General features: G+C 40.3%; 1 pseudogene; it reads left to right on the top strand.

Moving 5' to 3' along the window:
- Nucleotides 1-14,885: 14,885 nt before the first annotated feature.
- LOC124880333 lies at nucleotides 14,886-22,966 on the top strand (annotated as a pseudogene).
- The last annotated feature ends 2,619 nt before the right edge of the window (nucleotides 22,967-25,585 follow it).

The raw sequence follows: 25,585 nt of genomic DNA, 5'->3' as shown, positions 1-25,585 counted from the left end.
AGATAATATGGAAAAAGACAAGTTGATTTGAAACAATGGTTGAGAAGTGGATTTGTGACTGCAGCACAGAAGCCAATCAAACATGAAAATTACATGAGATTTGTGGCTTGAGCCTTGTTGTTGCCTAAAAAAGTAGCAGGTTATGCACGCAGCTTCAATTTAGTAAGTGTTGAAGCTGAGAACTTTCAACATCTAAACTTGGAAAAAAATCAAAAACATCACAAAAGGGATTCTCCCCTTGAGGAACTTACTGTGTGGAAGAGAAAAGGAGCAAAAGAAGAAGATGGCCTTTGTGATAAAAGTTGTGAAGCCACCAAACATGAGAGAACACATTTCGGAAGAGGCACATGAAACATCACATGTTGGTATTTTGCAGGTGCCTATCAATCCAGAACAATGGTGGCACCCATATTTAAAAGATATGATGAACTGTTCCATCTGTAGATAATTTAATCCAAAACTTACGATGCATTCATCTCCAGGTAAGTTTAAAATTACACCCAACCTGGGAAAGAGATACTCTGTGGTAATATGTTTAATTAATCATAACATTTCCAGACATGGCTCCCGGAAAAAATAAGGTCTGATAATGGAACTTATTTCGGGAACAAGGATCTACAACAGGTGGAACAAATGTTGGGACTACAACATGATTTCGGTGCAGTATATCATTCTCAGTCACAAGACAAGGTTGAAAGAATGAACCAAAATTGGCTAAAATCTGTGCACAGACTAAATTAAATTGGGTGAATGCTTTGCCAGTTTTGATGTTTGTCAGGATGTCTGTTAATCAGTCCACAGGTTACACCCCACATGAACTACAAACTGGGACCAGCACAGCGGATACCAGGACAAACAGGTGAATCGGCATGATTATCTTCTAACAGGTGAATTTGCACAATTACAGTCTAACACATTCTTTAATGAGTTTCAGACCCTAGCGGCAGAATTCTCCAGAGGACCTGAGGAAACAAGAGGCTCCCCTGTGGTACCAGGAGTCAACTGGGTGTTGCTTACGGTCATCAAGCGGAAGTGGCAGGAACCCAGATTCACAGGCCCGTTCCAAGTCTTGGAAAGAACATCTCATGCGGTTCGTCTGAGAGGAAAAGGAAAAACCTGGTATCATTGGAGCCAGTGTGTGAGGAGCCTACAAAGTCACAGGCACCAGAGGTGTCTTAAAGGGGCATAATAAATCCCCTGGAGGCTCACCGGTGTGATTGCACTGAGCTGAAGAGGACTTTCTTTTGGTTTTCAAGAGGATTTATTCACTACAAGGAGTCATTATATTCAACTAATAAACAGATAAATTCAGGACTGGGAATTGGAACATATGTGACTCTTGATTTTGATTATGTGATTATTGAATGTGGTGTTTTTCTTTTTTCCTGTCAATTAATCTTTTGGGGCATTGGTTATGGTATTGTTGTATTATGTACTTGATGTATGACTTTGAATCAACATTTCTGAGTAAATCCCACAGTGTGTGAAGGTTATAAGCTCCTGGGCTAAGTGGGATTGATCTGATATAAAGAATGAAAATGGTGATGCATGGTTGGGATGTTAGTTGTAAATGGAAATATGGGGGAGGAGGTTTAATAATGACACTTGTGGGAATAATTATGTTCTTGACGTGTGATGTTTTCCAGAGTGGTGAGCACCCCTTCAGTCCCAATTTCCGCAGCCGTCGTCATCTACTCCGGAAAATGATTGGAATATCGGACACATGCATTAAAAGACATGGAAGTATTGAATTAGATTATGTACTTGGCTCGGACACCACGTTTCAGTTTGATCTCTGTTCTGTGTTTACATGTGAGGGTAGTGAGCTAGCCTGGACTAAATATAATGTGTATCTGAGTATCTATCAGAAAGGTGCGGTGGATGGTATGGAGAACATCGGCATGCCGGCCCAGGGTTTTGTCATTGGGGACACTAAACAAGGAAGAATACTGTCAGATAATCCATATGCAGAAACATTTCAGCATTTGGTGACCTTGGCTAGAGGACAAGCGAAGGGTAAATTGACAACTGGAGGTATTAATCCAATATTACTCAGCATTGGAAGAATACAGAACAACCCCTACCAAAACCCTAATATTACAAGAAGGCCACCTACTCTTAGATGTGGAAATATGAGTTCCGGATTTTATATGTATTTAGGAGTAGATTTGCCAGGATGGCTCGCACGAGATCAGGGTACAATTGTTAGAATTAATCTTGTTTCTTCTATGGCCAAAGGTGGTGAAGTGACAACCCCTGTGGTTCAGATAGACTATAACACCTTAACCCCGGAAGATGTTATCCAAGGGGCTCTGGGATTTACAGAGTCCAATTTGTGGTTAACATGGATGGCTCAGACAGCAAGTGAGTCGGCCATGAGCAATTGTATAGCATGTGCGGCTGCTAGACCCAGTTTGGTCACTGTACCTGCTCCCATATATGAGAACGCAGATCCACTAGGATTTAAATGCATGATTCTGTTAACTCATGGTAAAGAAAACCCTGCCTGTCATACCTTAGCAAAGGTGTTTCCGGTTATTAGTAATAGCTCACTGGTAGGCCCTTTTTCTCCTCAGAGCGAGGGATATGATTATCCCTGTTTCAAGTTTACATTGGTTACTGAAGTTAAAACTGGGAACTGTCTCTCCATCATGGTGTTACAAAACTCCCCCAGCTGGCACTGTAGGACACTGGGCCCGAGAAGGTTTATATTACTATTGTGGTGTAAGTGTTTTATTAGCCCAAATTTCCCCTAGGGCAGTAGGAAGCTGTGCAATGGTGTGGCTAGTGGCTCCCTTACTGCTGTGGGGGGAGAAATCACCACATGGAGGAATGGTGAGGAAGACCAAATCCTTTGATCTTATGGACAGCTCATTAACATATATTGATGCAATAAGTATTCCACGTGGGTTCCTGACAGGATAAAGTAGTTGTTCAAGTGGCAGCTGGTTTTGAAAATTTACCGGTAATTTCAGCAGTAATTTTTCCTGTAACCCCAAATAAAAATGTAGACAGGATCAATTACATACATTACAATGTCTTAAGGTTGGCAAATCTGACACGAGATGCGGTTGAAGGATTGGCAGAACAGTTGGTGCCTACTTCTCTTATGGCTGTACAGAATAGATTGGCTCTGAACATGTTGTTGGCTGAAAAGGGTTGTGTGTACAATATTTGGTGACATGTGCTCCAATACTGCTCCTGATGGTTCAGTGACTCGAGCATTAGAAGGCTTGCGTACTAAGAAAATGCATGAATATTCAGGAATTAGCGGGGGACTGGAGAAGTGGTTCACCAACACCTTTGGTAAGTATCTCAATGTTGAATTCATTGTCTGTATTTTTGGTATTAAAGTAACATGTGGATGTTTTTGTGTGCCATGTATTCGCTCCCTTACAGTACAACTCATAATGTCAACTATTGAAATAGGGGCACGCACTCATGCAACTCCATATAATATGATGCAAAATATTGTAACTGAAGGTTGGGAATTAATGGCCCCATTGTAATTCATGGCTTTCCTTTGTCACTTTGTAGAGTAGTAATCTTTTGGTGTGCATTTGTTACTTAATCATTCCTACATTTTTGACCTCTTTTGTAGAGGTCAAAAGGGGGAATTGTTGAGAATTAAAATCATGTATTTTCATGCTATTAGTTTAGTTAGCATGTGGGAACATTAAACGGAGATTAAACATGAGTGAGCCTTGAGGAGGAACCACAGGGTCACAGCAGGGGTCAGGATGGAACAAGGGTGAAACAGAGGTTAGGAAGTTCTCTACAACTGCAAGCAGTAAAAGCTGGCTGTAGGGACAATAAAGCAATAAACGTCGACTTTTGGGCATGGTATAGATACCACAAGGGAGCTTGGCTGATTTACAACACCAGACTGCATAAGGGGGAGGCACAGTCAGTAAGCTTTGAAGTAGATGGTATAAAGATGTTCTGGCAACTGTGATGAGTCAGACATCTGGGTAGAGACAGCCATGCTTTGCTGAAACCCGGGATCTCTCCGTAAGGCCTTACGTAATTTTCTTTCTCTGTGTTATTTTGTATATTAATTTTGCAATAGAAATCATTGGACTTATTATCTTCCAAATTAAACTTGTGTTAATCTTAATTTCCTGCTCTTCATCTGTTCTTTCACATGACATCCGGACTGGGTGAAGTTGAGGCCGCAAGGATATCAGTGATAGCATTATTCTACCGCAACACTGTCTTCCTTCTCCATCTGGTTGCCCACCGCTCCGCTTGGCCCTGGAGTGTCCTCAGGGATGGAGGCAATTAGGACAGGAGGTGTTGTGGAAGACCTCTGTCCCAACACCTTGTCCATAAGGACAAACCAGGTCCAAGTAGCAGCAGTGGGCTTTTCACTGACTCCCTCTCCTGACCCTGGATACTTGAAATCCTAAAGTTAGAAGGAAGAAAAAAAGAGTTGATTAAACAGAGAAACCAATAAGACTTTTAGAAATATTTTTTATTTTTGCGTGACATGAGACCCTCTGAACATACTTTATATTTCTTTTTCATATTGTCCCACTTTTTTTTGGCCTGCAAGGGGTGAACTTCCCCTGTTGGACCGTCTTTTCCAGAACTGTCCTAAACAAACAAAAGGAAAGAGGGAAAACCAAAAGAAGTATGTTAATCACTGGATGGATATTTATGAAAGTTAGAAAGATAGGAGTTTTTGAAACTGGACAGAAACTGACTGCAAAGAATGTTGTTATTGTACCTCCAAGCCACGGTGGCTGAGTTTTTAGCTCCAGTAAAAGGTGGTCATTCTCACCCCTGAGTTTAATAAACTGGCACGTCAGCTACTTTGTACCTAAACAACAAAAACAACAAAAAAAACCATCTTGCTTAATATCAGTGTAAAAAAAGCCTTTTTTAATTTTACATTTGTCTTAATTTGCAGAACATATTAAAATATTTCTATGCAAATGCCTAAAACAAGCTCTTTCAAACTTTTCACTTCTTTACTGAGATTTGCTTGCATTTGAAAGTGTATTTCTCTTCAGCTGTACCTGCAATCACAAATTATAATGCTATCTGAATTATAAATATACTTTTAAAAACACATAGCATATTTCTTCATCAAAAATGAATATTTAAAAGCTTATTTATTCTCAATCACTCACTCCAGCAATACGGTAGGATTACTTAAAATCGTCCATTTATTCAGGTTGACTTTAATATCACCTGTAATGTCAAATCGACTTACATGAACAAATGACACAATACATTAAAATAATACTGATATAAACTGTTAGAAGTCCCTTGTGTTTAACGTTCACTGTGATGACTGGCAGCAGGAGCTCAGTGCCGATAGTCCGGTCAGATCTCTACCGGGTCTAGCTCGCCCCACCGCCGGTAGGATTGGCGAGGCAAGCCGGCAGTTACTACGGTGGGAGCGGAAAACTCCGAACATGTCGGAGCACGTTTGAAATTAAGCGATGTCTTGATAAATCAAGCAGATTTTTCACGTCTACACAGTTATATTCCCACACTAAAAACATTGTAAAAGTTCATTTGTGTCACAGAAAGTGTAATTTTTCAGTTTACTCACAGCTTTTGCCACTGTGGTCCGCCATGGCTGCCTCTGTTTGACCAAACCGCTTCGACCCGCAATGAATCATGGGAAAAGATGGACCGCGGATACTCACAATGCATCCTTCAAATCGGGCAAAAGAAGGACACATTTGTCAGCAGCCTTTGACAGACCTTCCACGCCGCGCTGTGATGTAATCAGCCTGCAAGTACGGACTTGGAAGGATCCAGCCCCTGAATTGGGACACCCTCGGCCTGCACATGGATCCTCCTCCTTCCTGTTTATTGACCAATAGTAGAGGAGCTGGAGAGAAGAAGGCAGCCCTCCTCATTTGCATAATGAAGGAGAAATGCTTACGGTAAAGGAAAAAGAGAGACGAGGAAATGTAAAAAGAACAAAGGAATATGTAAAGAAAAGGAAAATATTTACATTTCTTGATGAAAATGCATGTTTAAGTAAAAGGAAAAGGAAAATATATATATACATTTCTTGATGAAAAACGCATGTGTAAGGAAAAGGAAAAACAAAACATTTACATTTCTTGATGAAAAACGCATGTGTAAGGAAAAGGAAAAACAAAATATTTATATATTTCTGCTTTTATTTTTAATTTTGTCAGGATCGGTTCTCCATAATGGTAGGACCAAAATGCAGAGAAGTACTCCAGGAAACACGGAGAGTGAAGGTAAGCAAGTTTTAATTCTTGCCCATACAGAGTCTAGACAGCAGGGTTAGTTGACCAGAACACCAGACCAGACACAACAGCAAGACATGGAAGACACATCAAGGAACCAGCAGGGAACAAAGGCAACTAAGGAACTTATATACAGACAGAACAGCAGGGGGGGACCAATGAAACGACGAGACCAGGCAATCAGGGAGAACAAGGAACAGGTGTGACACAGACTGCAAGGAGACAGAGCAAAACACAAACACAGGCTCAGACACTGGCGAGGTATGACACTAAGAGTCTAGCAACAAAATTCTCAGCACACCCAAGCTACCTTACCATCAATATACTAAACTTTAATAAGTAATACAGGTCCTTCTCAAAATATTAGCATATTGTGATAAAGTTCATTATTTTCCATAATGTCATGATGAAAATTTAACATTCATATATTTTAGATTCATTGCACACTAACTGAAATATTTCAGGTCTTTTATTGTCTTAATACAGATGATTTTGGCATACAGCTCATGAAAACCCAAAATTCCTATCTCACAAAATTAGCATATCATTAAAAGGGTCTCTAAACGAGCTATGAACCTAATCATCTGAATCAACGAGTTAACTCTAAACACCTGCAAAAGATTCCTGAGGCCTTTAAAACTCCCAGCCTGGTTCATCACTCAAAACCCCAATCATGGGTAAGACTGCCAACCTGACTGCTGTCCAGAAAGCCACTATTGACACCCTCAAGCAAGAGGGTAAGACACAGAAAGACATTTCTGAACGAATAGGCTGTTCCCAGAGTGCTGTATCAAGGCACCTCAGTGGGAAGTCTGTGGGAAGGAAAACGTGTGGCAGAAAACGCTGCACAATGAGAAGAGGTGACCGGACCCTGAGGAAGATTGTGGAGAAGGGCCGATTCCAGACCTTGGGGAACCTGCGGAAGCAGTGGACTGAGTCTGGAGTAGAAACATCCAGAGCCACCGTGCACAGGCGTGTGCAGGAAATGGGCTACAGGTGCCGCATTCCCCAGGTCAAGCCACTTTTGAACCAGAAACAGCGGCAGAATCGCCTGACCTGGGCTACGGAGAAGCAGCACTGGACTGTTGCTCAGTGGTCCAAAGTACTTTTTTCGGATGAAACAAATTCTGCATGTTATTCGGAAATCAAGGTGCCAGAGTCTGGAGGAAGACTGGGGAGAAGGAAATGCCAAAATGCCAGAAGTCCAGTGTCAAGTACCCACAGTCAGTGATGGTCTGGGGTGCCGTGTCAGCTGCTGGTGTTGGTCCACTGTGTTTTATCAAGGGCAGGGTCAATGCAGCTAGCTATCAGGAGATTTTGGAGCACTTCATGCTTCCATCTGCTGAAAAGCTTTATGGAGATAAAGATTTCATTTTTCAGCACCACCTGGCACCTGCTCACAGTGCCAAAATCACTGGTAAATGGTTTACTGACCATGGTATCACTGTGCTCAATTGGCCTGCCAACTCTCCTGACCTGAACCCCATAGAGAATCTGTGGGATATTGTGAAGAGAACGTTGAGAGACTCAAGACCCAACACTCTGGATGAGCTAAAGGCCGCTATCGAAGCATCCTGGGCCTCCATAAGACCTCAGCAGTGCCACAGGCTGATTGCCTCCATGCCACGCCGCATTGAAGCAGTCATTTCTGCCAAATGATTCCCCACCAAGTATTGAGTGCATAACTGTACATGATTATTTGAAGGTTGACGTTTTTTGTATTAAAAACTTTTCTTTTATTGGTTGGATGAAATATGCAAATTTTGTGAGATAGGAATTTTGGGTTTTCATGAGCTGTATGCCAAAATCATCCGTATTAAGACAATAAAAGACCTGAAATATTTCAGTTAGTGTGCAATGAATCTAAAATATATGAATGTTAAATTTTCATCATGACATTATGGAAAATAATGAACTTTATCACAATATGCTAATATTTTGAGAAGGACCTGTACTGGTTCTAGTCCGCAGCAGCATTGAATGTTTCATTACAAAACAAAGTTTACAGCAAGTCAGGTTTTATAAAGGTGTATAAGAAATGGTGGAACTGTTTGTGAAGGGTTGTTGTTTTAATCATTGTTACGACCCCACTCGGTCTAGGGGTAGGGGGAAGTAAACATTCAAACCAGGTGTTGTTGGTTTTATGAAAGAAAGAGTAATTTATTTCTTTTTAGTTCAGTTTCCGTTATTTTTAACAAAACAAACAAAAGGAGGATACTTAAAGTACAAACCGTTTGAAAATAAAAAGGGGTAAAACCCAAAATACACAATAACCATAAATTTAACAAAATACACAACCATCAGTAATTTAACTAAAAATAATCCCCCAAAAGGAGGGACAAACTAATTCAACAGTTTCCTAAATCAAAAACGTCCCTGCTAACAACAAGCAAACAAACAAATCAAGACAAAGCCCAATCAACTTTAAAGAGACTCCTCTGAGCCAAGATGGAGTCATCAAGCAGGTGAGCACACAAAAATAACCAAGCTTCCCAACGAGCAGGTAAGCATACAAAATACCCAAGCTTCCCAACAAGCAGGTAAGCATACAAAAATAACCCAGCTTCAAAATTTTACAACACCAAAGTCAGAAGTGGCGAGCTGTTCTGTCCAAATACCAGCTGCCTTTAGTGGCAGGTGCAGAGAGTTTATATAATGTAGTCCCTTCTTGATTGGCGGCGAATTCAGAAGAACCAGGAAATGAATAGTCCAACATGAACTCCCGGAGACGTCCAGCAGGAGGAGTGCAGAGCACGCAGGGAGATCAGAGTCCGTCAGGAACAGCGAAGAAGAGGGTATCCAGCAAAGAAGAAATCCGATCCTATCAGAAACAGCGGTACCGATAGCACGGAGGAAAACGGTGCTTTTCAGCGACATCGGCTGGCCAGTCTGTTGATGAAGGTACAAAACAAAACACACATACGGCCACCAGCCATAACAATCATTATTGAGATGTTCAGTTCAATTCAATTCAAAAATACTTTATTAATCCAAAAGGGAAATTAAATGTTGTAGCTCATTTTGTACAGGTTTCTTGAAAGAGCTAATGTAGATGCTGATGGCTGTGGGCAGGAAGGATCTCCTGTAGCGGTCTGTCTTACAGCAGATCTGAAGAAGCCTCTGATTGAAAACACTCTGTTGTTGTAGGACAGTCTCATGAAGAGGATGCTCAAGGTTCTCCATAATGTTCTTCATTTTATGAAAAATCCTTCTTTGCACAATGATCTCCAGAGGTTCCAGAGGAGTCCCCAGGACAGAGCCAGCCTTTTTTATCAGCTTGTTGAGCTTTTTTAAGTTCCTGGCTCTGATGCTGCTTCCCCAGCAGATTGTGGCAGAAGAGATCACACTCTCCACAACAGACTAGAAGATATGTACCATCTTGCTGCAAACAATGAAGGACCTGAGCTTCCTCAAGAAGTACAATCTGCTCTGTCCCTTCTTGTTGACGGCTTTACAGTTGCATCTCCACTCCAGTCTGTTGTCCAGGTGAACATCGAGGTATTTACACTCCTCCACCACCTCCACTTTTTCTCACATGATGGAAATAGTGTTTGACAAAAACTGAACTCAGCTTCTTGCATCTTCACCTGACTTCTTGAGACACACAGGTGGAAGGGGGAGGCAAAGGGAGCATCAGTATCTTCTGATTTGGTTGAAGGCAAACATGTAGAAGCAGAAGGGTCCATGGCTGAGGTAGAAGATAAAATATTTGAGGTGTGACAGGAAAGCTGTGGGTCAAAGGAGGGTGGGATGTCTGATTGTCATATAGTCAGAAAGCCTTGCAGAGAGACACTGGAGTCAGGGATATGATCCTGCAGCCATGTCTCAGTGAAACACATAATACTGCATTTCCGATACTCAGGCTGGGTCCTTTGTAAGGCTTAGAGTTCATCCAACTTGTTTCCCAATGATCTCACATTGCCCATCATGATCGACGGAAGAGATGGTTTGAACTTTCTCTTTCTCTCTATCCTCTTTCCTCCTGCTCTGTATCCACGGCGTCTCCTTTTCAACTCATCAGGGATTTGGGGTTGTAGTTGACATATTTGAGCTTTTGAGATATAAATCAGCTGTTCCCGGCTGTAAAAAACAACCCTGTTACCATAGTGACACATCATAACAAATGTCCCAAAGTAAAAAGTATTAGCAAAAATCCTTCCAGCTGCACAGCACCCAACACCAGAGGGGACAACCGTCCAAAAAACATACATTTTTTCCACCACAAGAGGAAATTGTGTTGTTAAAAAGAAATAATTGGAATAAAAAAAGTAACAGAGCCACCCCAACCTGCTGCCACCTTGAGCGGCGCAATTCTAGAAAATATCAATATAATCTTCTGGATATGATCTTTCTGTAAAGTTGTGTATAATGGCCCTTACTATGAATATGGCAGGCTGTTATAATGATTGACTGGATGACTCACAGGTGATTGCCAATGCATTGCTTTAAAATAACACTTTTCTTTCTTTAAATTAAATGTCGATATTTTGCCCTCACATACTCTTTCCAGTCACATGAGTGATAATGAGTCAGATTCATCATTAAAAAATACTGACCTGGTTAATATATTTTTATCAAATTAATGGGGAAAATCAGTAGTGCAAGTTGAGTGTCTGTAAAATGAGAGGTGTAAATAAACTATCCAGATCAGAAAAGAGAGAGTAAAAACCAACACTTTTGTAGGAATGATATTTTCTCTTTCAAACAATAGCAGCCACTTAAGACCTTTCTAAGTTGCAGATAAAGAAGTGTGAGTGTGCAAATCCCTTTTCTTGCTGAAACCAACAGCTATTAAACAGCTGCTAAACCAGTTCTTAGTAAAGCTGGGTCATAGTTTACAACAAAGAAACTTGGTCATCTGAAACACTGGAACTTTTTCACTTTTTTTTTTTTGTCATAATATCATTGTATTTTATTTTGACGTAATGTTATAGGTCACCACAAAGTATTGCATAATTGTGAATTGGAAGAAAAATGAGACATGTTTTTTTTTTTCTTTTTACAAGTATATATCTATAAACCTTAATCCTAACCCTTAACCCTAGAACCACATCAAGCAGGTCAACGATAAAGTTGCTGAGAAGTTTAAAGCTTGGCTATAAAACAACATCCCAACATACCTAAACCGACAGGCTGGGCAAAGAGAGCATTAATCAGAGAGGAAGCCAACTATCCTGTATGATACTGTTTGTTAATTTTTCCAAACACTTAGATGTTCATTATTTTACAATGAGAAAATCCATTCACTGTTGGAAAATTGTTAAATCAGCTGCCATTTACTGTGTCCTCCCACAAGTGGATGAGTGGAAATTTTGTTTTATTTCATCTCACTGTCTTATCCTACTAATCACGTGTACATATGACTGGTTTAAAATGCCTGTTCCGCACTTCAGGCTGTCAATCACAGGAATGTGGTAAGAAGTATTATTTCTGTCTTCTCACCTACAGTAACACAAAAGATTAGACAGTATGGATGTAAGAAATTTTAGCACTAAAGAAAAACATTGTTCTTCTTTAGTTCCGAGTCCAGATGAAAATTATAATAATTTTAAATATTTCTTTCTGGGACCCTCGTTTAATAAACGGAAATGCAGAAACTTTACACAGCACAACTGTAGTCCTACCAAGACATACAGGGGTTGGACAATGAAACTGAAACACCTGGTTTTAGACCACAATAATTTATTAGTATGGTGTAGGGCCTCCTTTTGCGGCCAATACGGTGTCAATTCGTCTTGGGAATGACATACAAGTCCTGCACAGTGGTCAGAGGGATTTTAAGCCATTCTTCTTGCAGGATAGTGGCCAGGTCACTACGTGATACTGGTGGAGGAAAACGTTTCCTGACTCGCTCCTCCAAAACACCCCAAAGTGGCTCAATTATATTTAGATGTGGTGACTGTGCAGGCCATGGGAGATGTTCAACTTCACTTTCATGTTCATCAAACCAATCTTTCACCAGTCTTGCTGTGTGTATTGGTGCACCGCCTTCAGGATACAATGTTTGAACCATTGGATGCACATGGTCCTCAAGAATGGTTCGGTAGTCCTTGGCAGTGACGCGCTCATCTAGCACAAGTATTGGGCCAAGGGAATGCCATGATATGGCAGCCCAAACCATCACTGATCCACATTGTCCACAGCCCAAGATTTGCGCTCCTTGCACCATTGAAACCGACGTTTGGCATTGGCATGAGTGAACGAAAGGTTTGGCTATAGCAGCCCGGCCGTGTATATTGACCCTGTGGAGCTCCCGATGGACAGTTCTGGTGGAAACAGGAGAGTTGAGGTGCACATTTAATTCTGCCATGATTTGGGCAGCCGTGGTTTTATGTTTTTTGGATACAATCCAGGTTAGCACCTGAACATCCCTTTCAGACAGCTTCCTCTTGCGTCCACAGTTAATCCTGTTGGATGTGGTTCGTCCTTCTTGGTGGTATGCTGACATTACCCTGGATACCGTGGCTCTTGATACATCACAAAGACTTGCTGTCTTGGTCACAGATGCGCCAGCAAGAGGGGCACCAATAATTTGTCCTCTTTTGAACTCTGGTATGTCACCCATAATGTTGTGTGCATTTCAATATTTTGAGCAAAACTGTGCTCTTACCCTGCTAATTGAACTTTCACACTCTGCTCTTACTGGTGCAATGTGCAATCAATGAAGACTGGCTACCAGGCTGGTCCAATTTAGCCATGAAACCTTCCACACTAAAATGACAGGTGTTTCACTTTCATTGTCCAACCCCTGTAGATGTTCATAATTGGCAAAGAACTTGTTGGGTTTATGATTATTGATTGATTAATCTTGATCAATAATTATAATTACAGATCATAACCTGACAAAATCAACTTCCTAACCAAAATCCTCATTTATGAATCGAGACCAGAGATGTTTCTGGTGTTGTAATTGTGGCTCAACGCCCCTGACAATTACAACCGTTAAATACTCCGTAATAATTAATAACTATTGCCGGGGATGTCACTGTTTAATCGACCGTTTCTGCCGAAACGTGTGGAACGTTAACCTTATTTTGACTGACAAATCACTTTCGCACACAATGAACACAAACCGCTCTCTCTTTATCTATGTGAATATTTATTAATTTTCACCTACTCAACATGCAAAATTCTACAAACACAGGGGTAACACATCTAAATAAGCAAAAATCAACAAACGGTAGTGGGTATGTATTGAATCAACCAGCAGTTTATGGCACTACAGACGAAGGAAATGAGAATATGAGTGGTGGTGTGGTGGCGAGTGGTGGGGGGTTGGAGCGCAGCTCCGACTGTCCTTTATGATCTTCTGATCATAAAACGTCCCCCTAACTCCTGAGCACAAAGGATTCTAACTTTTGGCGGCAAGCTAGCACAGTGAGATTGAAGACAAAGGGGGAATGGAGAATTTTACCATGAGGTCGTTTTAACAGTCCAGTCTTACAACGCACCCGCGTTGACTCTCAGATAGTAAACACAAGCAGCTCTAGGACCGCGGCGGATCCCGATATCAACATAACACATCAAAGTTTCAATAAGCAAGGTTACATGCACATATCATTCAGAACACATGAGATCCTAACCAGCGATTCTGATCGCTTCTACAACCTCTGACCCTGCCCAGGCCTTCTAATAAAGAAATAAATAAAAAAAGAAATGGGTTTTACTTGTGTCGTCTTCTTCCTGAGCGAGGGAATTCGAGCGAGGAAAAGTGGGGGTAAGTTAATTGTGCGTCCACAATTAACTTCAGGGAAAGCGGTCAGTCTTCGTCCTTTGGTCTTCTTGACAAAAAGGAAAAATAAGATCTGACCATCAAAGTCGACTTGGAAATGAAACACGAAAGCGGTTCGTCTCTCCGAAACTCCGTGTTCTCAGTTACGTGTTCAACTCACGTCTTCGATCGGCAAAGTGAAATTTCTGGCCTTCTTATTCCAGAAACCTCAGTTAGGAATTGTTCGTTGTCCAACAAGAGAGAATGAATGAACTCTGCAAAGATCTCCCCTCTTGAAGTGGCGCACTTCGATCACTAGTCCGGTCCTAGCAGAAGGCGAGTTTTCAAAATGGGCGCCTTCCTATATAGCGTCCTGTGACGTCAGACTTGGGACGCCCAGTCATATCAGTCGCAATGCTCAATGGGATATGTAGGAGCGGGCTGTCCTGGGTACAAAATGGCCGATGCCATTGGAGGGGCACAGTGACGTCCAACAACGTGCAGATAGTCCAATACTCAGCAAGCAAGTGGTCCAACAAACTTTTTAAACCTTATTGGCTCTCACTAATCATGTGTGCTGATGACTGGTTCAACATGTCCATCTTTTCCGCATTTCAGGTTGTCAGTCACAGGAACCTGGTAAGCAACTAGTTTAACAAATTAGGTTCTGTCTTCTGACCTGCAGTACACAGATGTCAGACATTTTTGGACAATAAAAGAACTGTTTGTTTATTTTGTAAGTTATGTTGTAAGCCTCTGCTAAAGTAATGTGTATTTTGGTTTCTTTCACCATTGTAAAAATAGCGGAAATGCGAAACGGCATTAAAATAAAAAAATAACGATAAAACAATAGCACTGGTAATATGACCACCACTGACCAATGTTATTCATGAAACTAACAGTATAAAGCATGTCTCAAATCATTGAAGGTCAAGATGCCCAGCCAGGAGCTTGGCCCTGGCAGGTATATTTTACTATAAGCGATTCCTCCTGTGGAGGGTCGCTGATAAACAATCAGTGGGTGCTGACAGCTGCTCACTGCATAATGCAGAATGTGAGAGGTTTTTTTTTTACTTTTATTGGTTGGGCTGTTTTTTTTATTGGTTGGTTTAATGGTCACATTAAATGAAGACTGAGCTTTTTGGTCACAAAGACAATAGAAATGTTCTGCCCATTTTCCTCTGGTCCCTATTCAATGTGGTTCGCTTTTTAGGCTTTCCCATTAGTATGGGTTACGTAGAGCTATTAGTACAGAGCAGGTACTATTTTTAGTATCTGTTTAGACGCGGTTCCAACCATGCTGAGTCGTGCTGAAAATGAGGCGTAAAGAGACTGTCGATCAGTTATTGGGTAGGAGACGGTGTCACTAGTCACAGCATATTTTTATAACTAATCGCAATTGATAATGTTAGCTTACCTTCACACGTCCTCTAGCTCACACCATACAGTTTAACAGTTCCTTCCTTCTCACCACTGTACTCATCCAGAGTGTTTCGCAGCCTTCTCTGGCTCGTTTCTTTCACTCTGACAACAGCAGGACACTGAGCAGCAGATCCTCCATTGTTGTTGTGTTTGTCTCTACAAATCACGTCATGTAACTTTTTTGGACTGCGGGGCTGCCTTGCTATTGATGATCAGACCCACACTAAAATGGTACTCAGTTGTAATTAAAAATGAATTAAACCATGTAGAGTAAACTAACCCTAGTCAAGTGGAGTAGGTACTAATGTCTGTAATTAAGCCAGGACTTTGCTGATGATTCTAAAAGTAGTCATCTGTTAAGGTTGCATGTCCATTTCTGGCTTGGCAAAAAACTTAGTAAAGTGTCCTTTACTTAATTTGTAAGTAAACAAGTGAATCTACATGTTCTGTTTTCATACCTACAGTATTCATTTGTTGTTGTTTTTTTATTTTAAGAGATGAACTCAACCACACAGAAATCCAACTTGGTGTTGTGCAACTAGATGTATTCAACTCCAGTAAAGTGACGCGGGAACTTTCTGAAATCATCTGCCATCCAGAATACAAAAGTCACTCATCTGAAAATGACATCTGTCTTTTGAAGCTTTTGGCTCCTGTTAACTTTACTGACTATATACAGCCTGTCTGCTTAGCTTCAGAAAATAGCACTTTCCATGATGGGGCAAAGAGCTATGTCACTGGTTTTGGTGTTACTGGTAAGTTACAAGATATTTACTTTCTCTGACTATACTGCTTATGGTTCTAATTTAAAACATCTAGCTTTCTCTTCAATTAGGTTCTGGATCAACTACCAACACTCTGCAGGAAGTAGAGGTACCAATAGTGGGAAACGACAGATGCATATGCTACTACCAAGACTTATTTAATAAGTTTATTCTTTTCCATGGAGACCTAAACCCAAAGAACTACTTGTGTGCTGGACCTAAAGAAGGAGGAAAGGACTCTTGTCAGGTGACTACCACTATGTGCAAGTATACACTCACCAGGCACTTTATTAGTTAAACCTACTTTGATAGTACCGGGTCGGACCCCCTTTTGCCTTTAGAACTGCTTTAATTCAAGTCAATTCAAATTTAAATTCAAAAATACTTTATTAATCCCAAAGGGAAATTAAATGTTGTTATAGCTCATATTATGAAGGTTTCCTCAAAGAGCCGTTGTAGATGCTGATGGATGTGGGCAGGAAGGATCTCCTGTAGCGCTCCGTCTTACAGCAGATCTGAAGAAGCCTCTGACTGAAGACACTCTGTTGTTGTAGGACAGTCTCATGAAGAGGATGCTCAGGGTTCTCCATAATGTTCTTCATTTTATGAAGAATCCGTCTTTCCACAATGATCTCCAGAGGTTCCAGAGGAGTCCCCAGAACAGAGCCAGCCTTTTTTATCAGCTTGTTGAGCTTTTTTAAGTCCCTGGCTCTGATGCTGCTTCCCCAGCAGTAATCCTTTGTGGCATAGATTCAACAAGGTACTGGAAACATTCCTCAGAGTTTGTCCATATTGACATGATGGCATCAAACAGACGCTGCAGATTTGTCAGCTGAACATCCATGATGCGAATCTCCCGTTCCACCACATCCCAAAGGTGCTCTATTGGATTGAGATCTGGTGACTGGAGGCCATTTGAGTTCAGTGAACTCATTGTCATGTTCAAGAAACCAGTCTGAGATTCGTGCTTTATGACATGGCGCATTATCCTGCTGGAAGTAACCATCAGAAGACGGGTACACTATGGTCATAAAGGGATGGACATGGTCAGCAACAATACTCAGGTAGACTGTGGCGTTGACACGATGATGTGGTCTTCTGCTGCTGTAGCCCATCTGCCTCAAGGTTCGACGTGTTGTGCGTTCAGAGATACTCTTATGCATGCCTTGGTTGTAACGAGTGGTTAGTCTGGCTATTCTCTTCTGACCTCTGGCATCAACAAGGCATTTGCGCCCACAGAACTGCGCTCAATGGATATTTTCTCTTTTTCGGACCATTCTCTGTAAACCCTAGAGATGGCAGTGTGTGAAAATTCCAGTAGATCAGCAGTTTCTGAAATACTCAAACCAGCCCATCTGGCACCAACAACCATGCCATGTTCAAAGTCACTTAAATCACCTTTCTTCCCCATTCTGATGCTTGGTTTGAACTGCAGCAGATCATCTTGACCATGTCTGCATGCCTAAATGCATTGAGTTGCTGCCATGTGATTGGCTGATTAGAAATTTGCGTTAACGAGCAGTTGGACAGGTGCGGCCGGTGAGTGTATGTGTCTGTTTACTGCTCAGTGGATTAATTCTCAGCATTAACACACAAGGAAAAAAGGGATGCCTCTCATTTGTAGCTGCACTTACAAGTAATAAAAGATGAAATACTTTATTTTGTATGTATCTCTACTTTTATTATGTGGTTTTACAATCTAATAGAAATTAGATTTTTAAAGAAAAAAGCATAATTTTCTTTAACATACAGTATATGAGATAATAAAACTATACATCTATATGTATATCTGATTTAGGGCTGCAACTAATGGTTATTTTGCTAATTGATTGATCTATTGAAAAGTTTTTTGATTAGTCAGGTAATAATAAGTTAGCAAAAGGTGCTTACTGTAAGGACATCTTTTAGAGGATTTGAACCAGGTGAAGATAAATCTATCCCACTTGAGGATAGAGCATATTTACAGACAAAGATATTTTTCTTGTACAGTTGCTTAATTACTGCTCTAAGTGGGTTGTTCTTTCAGAAAATGGCATGTTGTAGAGTCTGTATACTCCAGTTAACGATTATTTGATTACTAAATTAGTTGACAAATATTTAAATAATCGATTTATCACATTTAATCCAATTATTTGTTTCAGCCCTAACCTACTTACCTATCAAAATTACTTTACATTCATATATTTACCAGAGTAATGCCGACCTAAAATGTTCAGCCTGTGTCCAACTGCTAGACGTTACCCACACAAATGACTCTAGTATACTTCTGGCTACTTAATAATAGGACAAATATACTTAACTAACTAACTTCCACTTATCCCACAGGGATAGCCTAAACAATACTATAGTCTGCTAGCTTAGATTACATTTTCACATATGTTTTATTTAATTACATTTTCTTTTTAGAGAAAAACATCTAGGCTTTGTGCATAAATAAACTCTGCAATTCAGGTGAAAAACCAAGAGGACATAATAAAATATTTCAGCTTATAGATATTGATATAGATCAGAAAAACATGAGCCGCTATAAGGTTTTGTAGGTTGTATGTAGGACCATATGCAGACAGAAAACTTACAGATCTACCACACAGAAAAGATGGTTGCCTTCATGTGCCAGGATAGATTTGCTCTACAAAAAAAGATATCTCAAGATGAAGACTTTAAGAATCAAGACTAGATCTAGCATCAAAGCAGGGAGGCCACATTAATGTAATAGCAACCTGTGTTTGTATGAGATTATCTTTGTGTCAATGCGTTGGGGTGTGTGTGTGTGTGTGTATGTGTTTGTGTGTGTGTGTGTGTTGATTGTATGTGTAGAAATAAGTGTGTCTGGGTTGAGCGAGTGTATGTGAGCAAGTTCCACAGTTGTTAGTGTGATAGGAATGGTATAAGGCCTACAGGTCCTTCTCAAAATATTAGCATATTGTGATAAAGTTCATTATTTTCCATAATGTCATGATGAAAATGTAACATTCATATATTTTAGATTCATTGCACACTAAGTGAAATATTTCAGGTCTTTTATTGTCTTAATACGGATGATTTTGGCATACAGCTCATGAAAACCCAAAATTCCTATCTCACAAAATTGGCATATTTCATCCGACCAATAAAAGAAAAGTGTTTTTTTTAATACAAAAAACGTCAACCTTCAAATAATCATGTACAGTTATGCACTCAATACTTGGTCGGGAATCCTTTTGCAGAAATGACTGCTTCAATGCGGCGTGGCATGGAGGCAATCAGCCTGTGGCTCTGCTGAGGTCTTATGGAGGCCCAGGATGCTTCGATAGCGGCCTTTAGCTCATCCAGAGTGTTGGGTCTTGAGTCTCTCAACGTTCTCTTCACAATATCCCACAGATTCTCTATGGGGTTCAGGTCAGGAGAGTTGGCAGGCCAATTGAGCACAGTGATACCATGGTCAGTAAACCATTTACCAGTGGTTTTGGCACTGTGAGCAGGTGCCAGGTCGTGCTGAAAAATGAAATCTTCATCTCCATAAAGCTTTTCAGCAGATGGAAGCATGAAGTGCTCCAAAATCTCCTGATAGCTAGCTGCATTGACCCTGCCCTTGATAAAACACAGTGGACCAACACCAGCAGCTGACACGGCACCCCAGACCATCACTGACTGTGGGTACTTGACACTGGACTTCTGGCATTTTGGCATTTCCTTCTCCCCAGTCTTCCTCCAGACTCTGGCACCTTGATTTCAGAATGACATGCAGAATTTGCTTTCATCCGAAAAAAGTACTTTGGACCACTGAGCAACAGTCCAGTGCTGCTTCTCTGTAGCCCAGGTCAGGCGCTTCTGCCGCTGTTTCTGGTTCAAAAGTGGCTTGACCTGGGGAATGCGGCACCTGTAGCCCATTTCCTGCACACACCTGTGCACGGTGGCTCTGGATGTTTCTACTCCAGACTCAGTCCACTGCTTCCGCAGGTCCCCCAAGGTCTGGAATCGGCCCTTTTCCACAATCTTCCTCAGGGTCCGGTCACCTCTTCTTGTTGTGCAGCGTTTTCTGCCACACTTTTTCCTTCCCACAGACTTCCCACTGAGGTGCCTTGATACAGCACTCTGGGAACAGCCTATTCGTTCAGAAATGTCTTTCTGTGTCTTACCCTCTTGCTTGAGGGTGTCAATAGTGGCCTTCTGGACAGCAGTCAGGTCGGCAGTCTTACCCATGATTGGGGTTTTGAGTGATGAACCAGGCTGGGAGTTTTAAAGGCCTCAGGAATCTTTTGCAGGTGTTTAGAGTTAACTCGTTGATTCAGATGATTAGGTTCATAGCTCGTTTAGAGACCCTTTTAATGATATGCTAATTTTGTGAGATAGGAATTTTGGGTTTTCATGAGCTGTATGCCAAAATCATCCGTATTAAGACAATAAAAGACCTGAAATATTTCAGTTAGTGTGCAATGAATCTAAAATATATGAATGTTAAATTTTTATCATTACATTATGGAAAATAATGAACTTTATCACAATATGCTAATATTTTGAGAAGGACCTGTATAACACACAGCACCCAAGAGATAGGTGGACTCAGCTCTAGAAGGCCACAGCTGCTCCAGGCAGCAAGGGGATCACCCTAGAACAGCCTGCATAGAGGTAGGTCATTTGTGAAGCACAGGAGCAGCCACCCCCATGCCCAAAGGGGCAGTGCATGTTGCCCTCCTAATGCCTGCAAGATCTATTGTCCCACACGTTAACACCCTACCGATGGTGTTTCATATATTAGGGAGGAGGGGATGGGTGCCAAGGCTATCTTTTATTTTGTGGGACTCATTCACAACCCATGGACTGGATTTTCTCTGTGTAACCAGCTTTTAGCAGATGATTGTTGCTTTTTAAACTCCTTTACTGTTACTGTTTTGAAAAAAAAAAACAGTGATAATAGAGAAATAAAATTTAAATCTACAAAGAACAGAAATCAAGAATGACCTAAGAAACTAAACACAAAGACATGAGCTAGTATGGCAACACCTTAATGGCAAAAATAACAACTGACTAGGACAAGATCTAAAGGACACAGTAAACCACAGGGAAATAATCCAAACACAAACCAAAACCCAAACATCTGTAGATTGTGACAGCTGCAGTAATTTCCCCAGTAAATTTGCTCAAAGAAAAACTGATCCTGACTTTGAGCAAGTAGCTGGCCCACTGTGACCATGCCTGTTGTACAGTGGCCAATCAAGACAAAGTATTTTGATTGATCACTAGTCAACACTTCAATAGCCTATAAAAATCCCAAGTCAGGGCATATTCATTAATAAATCCAGGTTTGAAGCTAATTTTTTTTTACATTTCAATTGGTTACATTCAGTTTATTTTCTTTTATCCAACACAAAGGGCACTTTTTGAGAAAATGCCCGGGGGCCTGTGCCCCCTTTGACCTGATGGTAGATTAGGCTGTAGAGGATATACACACAGGAAACATTGCACAATTTGTAAAATAACAGAACAAAAGAAAGCTGACTCACTTTAGAAAACCTTAACAGTTCCTGCCCAAAAAAGTGAGAATGACAAAATTTATGTAAAACTGAAATTAATTAAACAAGCTTTTTAAAGAAATTCTCCTTTTTTCCACAGGAAGATTCAGGGGGAACACTGGTGGTACAAAACATGAAAATTTCTATGTAGGTCCAAGCTGGAGTTGTCAATTTTGGTGATGGCTGTGCTCTCCCAATGAAACCTGGAGTCTACATTCGAGTGTCCCAGTACCAGAAATGGATCAGCGACATGGTCACTGGCATGCAACCAGGCTTTGTTACCTTCACCTCCCCTGGTATCGACAGCGACTTAAACTTCTCCTGTGCTACCACTACCCCTGCCACTACTACCAGTATGACCACTGACAATAGTATTTTTGGCAGTGGTGAAACCCTGAGCCAGTTCCCTCACTTCATGGCTCTCCATCCTTTCTCTGTTTCTTCATGCCATTGATGGCAGTGGTGGAATGTAAATGTTTCACTGAGACATATGTAATGCACACATATGAAAAACGATACTATTCTTTGACTAGGGTGGTTTGCTTTTCTGGTCCTTCACTGCAGTCCAAATACAGACTACCATAACTTATTACCTTATTGATGAAAACTTGTCACAAACATTTTTGGATACAAAATATCTTGTTGGACAACAAGCATTCTAAGTTTTGAAATAAAAATGTGTAATTTTTCTTTTAATCTGTCATTTTTCTTTTAAACTTATTTTAAATAATGTAATTTTGAATATGAAGTGAAATAACCAAGTATTGTGGGGGTTAACTGGAATATAATCTTGAGAACTAACAGCGGAGAGTTTATATGTATCAAGTAATACAAATGATAAAACACTGTGATATTGCTGAATTGACTAGATTTATCAAATCAGATCTACTTTAATATGTTTGAATTATCTGTAACCAATGTCTGAAAACTTTTGGTTTTCAGACATTTGTATTCAAACTCTAATTTTATTGCATTTATTTTCCTGTGTGACTACTCCTACAGTAAAGTACAACACATTCTGACAAAAATCTTAAACCTCAAGTTACACACAGAAATGCGCCCAGCGAACACCATAAAGAGAGAACAGGTATGATGTGTAGAAGGACCTCTGGTGGAAAGAAAATCAAATTATGTCCGTGAAACGTACCATGGCAAAATGTTTCTACCAACATATTCAGAATGCTTATCAGTCATTCATAAAACGTAATTAATTTTCCTGTTTCAGCTCTGCCCTCCAAACATCAACACAGCAGGAAAGGACTGAGACTTTTTTAATGTTGAATATTCAGTTTTGCAGGTTTGATGCTGAGGTCCATTAAAGCTATTATACAACAATCATTTGCAACTGAAATGGGATTTTGTTTTAAACATGTGTGTTTATGAACATGAAATGTTCTACCAAACATTTGAATATTCGTTTTGGATGAATACGTTTGTATAATATTTTTTCCAAGCTTTAAATAATTTTGGTGCTATGCATTTAGAATTTATTGTAAATGGTTTTCCATATACTAGAAAGACTATTATGACGCTAAAAAATAAAAATAAATAAATAAATAAAAACTGGTACAAATCATTTAAGGTACAGTTCAGCCAAAATAATTCAAACCCCTGTTAGATGTTGATTTCAAATTATTTTTATTTAACATAGACGTTTATTTCTTATAAGAAATGTTTCATATAATTTTTTTTTAAAATGATGTTTTAGTTTAGATTTTATTAAAAATGGGAATGTCAAAAATGTGTTACACACTGTAGTGAAAAAAATGGCATTACAGCATTCAACCCCTTTCTAGAATTGCTGACTGGCTTTTTGCATGTTTCCCTGGTATTTTTAATGATTAATTTTTGGTCCTGGGCACCAAGTCATTGCAGTTGGAAGGCCTCCTTGCCATCCCCCTAATCTTTGTATTGTATTACTGAAAGAGACAAAGGCTACTGAAAGTTTAGAACAATACCAAAATAGAAAGACATGAGCACTGACTTTGAAGAAGCAAGTGTTTCTAGACATCAAGCTAATAATGGTTATAAGGCTTTTTAAAATGAGTTCAGAAATAGTATTTACATATAAAAAAACTTTTCAGACAGCTGTTTTCTTCCCTGCTCTTTCTGGGAGTGTACATGTGGAAACTTTTATTGTAGTTTCCCTGTCACACATTCCTAACAAATTCTGAGGAAGTCAAGTCAGCAGAAATTTACTGGCATTACTGGTTCAACACATCTTTCTGTTCTTTATGTTCTTTACAGTAGGTTTTGTAAATTCAATTATTTCTTCTCAAGTAGTCCTTTTAACATTTCACCTCTAAATATCCCTGTGTTTTTCATCCATACTGAACGGGTCCAGTCTTGTCCTACTTACTAGGAAAAGGCCACATTTGTCATAGTTTTTGCGACTTGTTTGACCCACATGCAGGAACTTAAGACAGTTGATAGTTTAACGATCTTATTTGTGCAGAAACAATAGGTTATGGCAGGAACATTCAGGAATCAGCCTCATCTTCCAGGGGAGAGAAGCAGAGGATGAGATAGTTGGCCAGATGCACAGAGAGGAACTGATGAAGTGAATGGTGGCTTATGGTTGAATGCAGAGTTTTGGTCCGGGAAGGTGTCAAGTCCAGGAGGCAGTTTGTTTTGCTTGTTGGCGGAGGTTTGGTTTGTTGGAGGGCGGACAGAGTTTTGGCATGGGCTTGGAAGCTTGGAGTGTGACTGAGATCCAGAGGCATGGAATCCAGGAAGGTTAACCTGAGCTTGGTCATGTAGGAAGACAGCCGAGGGAACAGCAGTCAGGTTTTCAAGAGGCACCTTAAAGGGGAGCAGAACTCAGGTTAGAGCGGTTTCCAAGAATCAGGAAACACTAAGGTTGACACTCAGGCATCCACTGATGTGCAGCCTCCTCCTTTTAAGCTCTCTGATGAGCCTGATCACTCACGGGTGTGATAGAAAGAAGCTGCACAGTCCACCCTCCAATTGAACCTGGTTGGAAAAAAAACAAAAACAAGACTACAGCCTGAAACCTGACAACATTCAACTGCAGTCAAATATCATCAGTTCCCCCTTTTCTTTTTCCATCTTACATTTACGATTTATTCATGGTCTGCATTAGCAATGGTTAAAATATTCAAGAACAACTCAGGCTCTAACCGAGAGAATATCTCTCATCAGCGTCGTAGAGAGAGTACATCTCAAGATTCAAAACACATACTGAAAACCATGGGGGACCCCATTGTGCAGTCATTGGCTTCATTCTCATCATCATATATTTATTGTTTCTTGGTCGAGTCAACAGTCACCTTTGGGGCCTTTAATACCATTAAGACCACAGCCTACCTGAGTATTTATGTTCACCACATCCACCCCTTTATGACCACAGGGTATTAATTCTCTGATGGCTACTTCCAGCAGGATAACACACCATGTCATAAAGCTCAAATTATATTATGCTGATTCCTTGATCATAACAAATATGTTCGCTGTGCTCAGAAGACTACACTGTCCATCTAATCATAAACAGAGCATCTTACGGACATAGTGAAACAGAAGATTTTCTTCGTAGATGTGTATTCAACAGATCATCAGCAACGTTTTGCTGCTATTATGTCAATATGAACCAGAGTCTCTAAATAATGTTCAAGAGACTTTGTTGAATCTTTCACACACGAAAACAAGGTAGATCTAAACAAAAGTAAAGCTGAGCTTTTATAATTTTATATTGAAGGTTATATGGCAGCATCAGTCTTTGGTAGATTTGTTGCCAAACAGGTGGTTTGTGTTGCAATAAGTCATGGAAAGGATTTTCTCCAAAAGTAAAACATCAGATGATCTCTGGATGATCTGGTTTTCTTGGTTTATTTGTGTGTGACTTCTTTTAATTTCAGGCTGTCCTTCACAGAAGCCTGATAAGAAGCAACCTCTCTTCGAGTAATGGTGTGAAATTCTATGTCATACCTGTTTTTGAGG

Source organism: Girardinichthys multiradiatus, chromosome 14, assembly GCF_021462225.1.
Source record: "Girardinichthys multiradiatus isolate DD_20200921_A chromosome 14, DD_fGirMul_XY1, whole genome shotgun sequence".
Classification (NCBI taxonomy): Eukaryota; Metazoa; Chordata; class Actinopteri; order Cyprinodontiformes; family Goodeidae; genus Girardinichthys; species Girardinichthys multiradiatus.
This window is presented reverse-complemented; position numbering and strand designations above follow the sequence as displayed.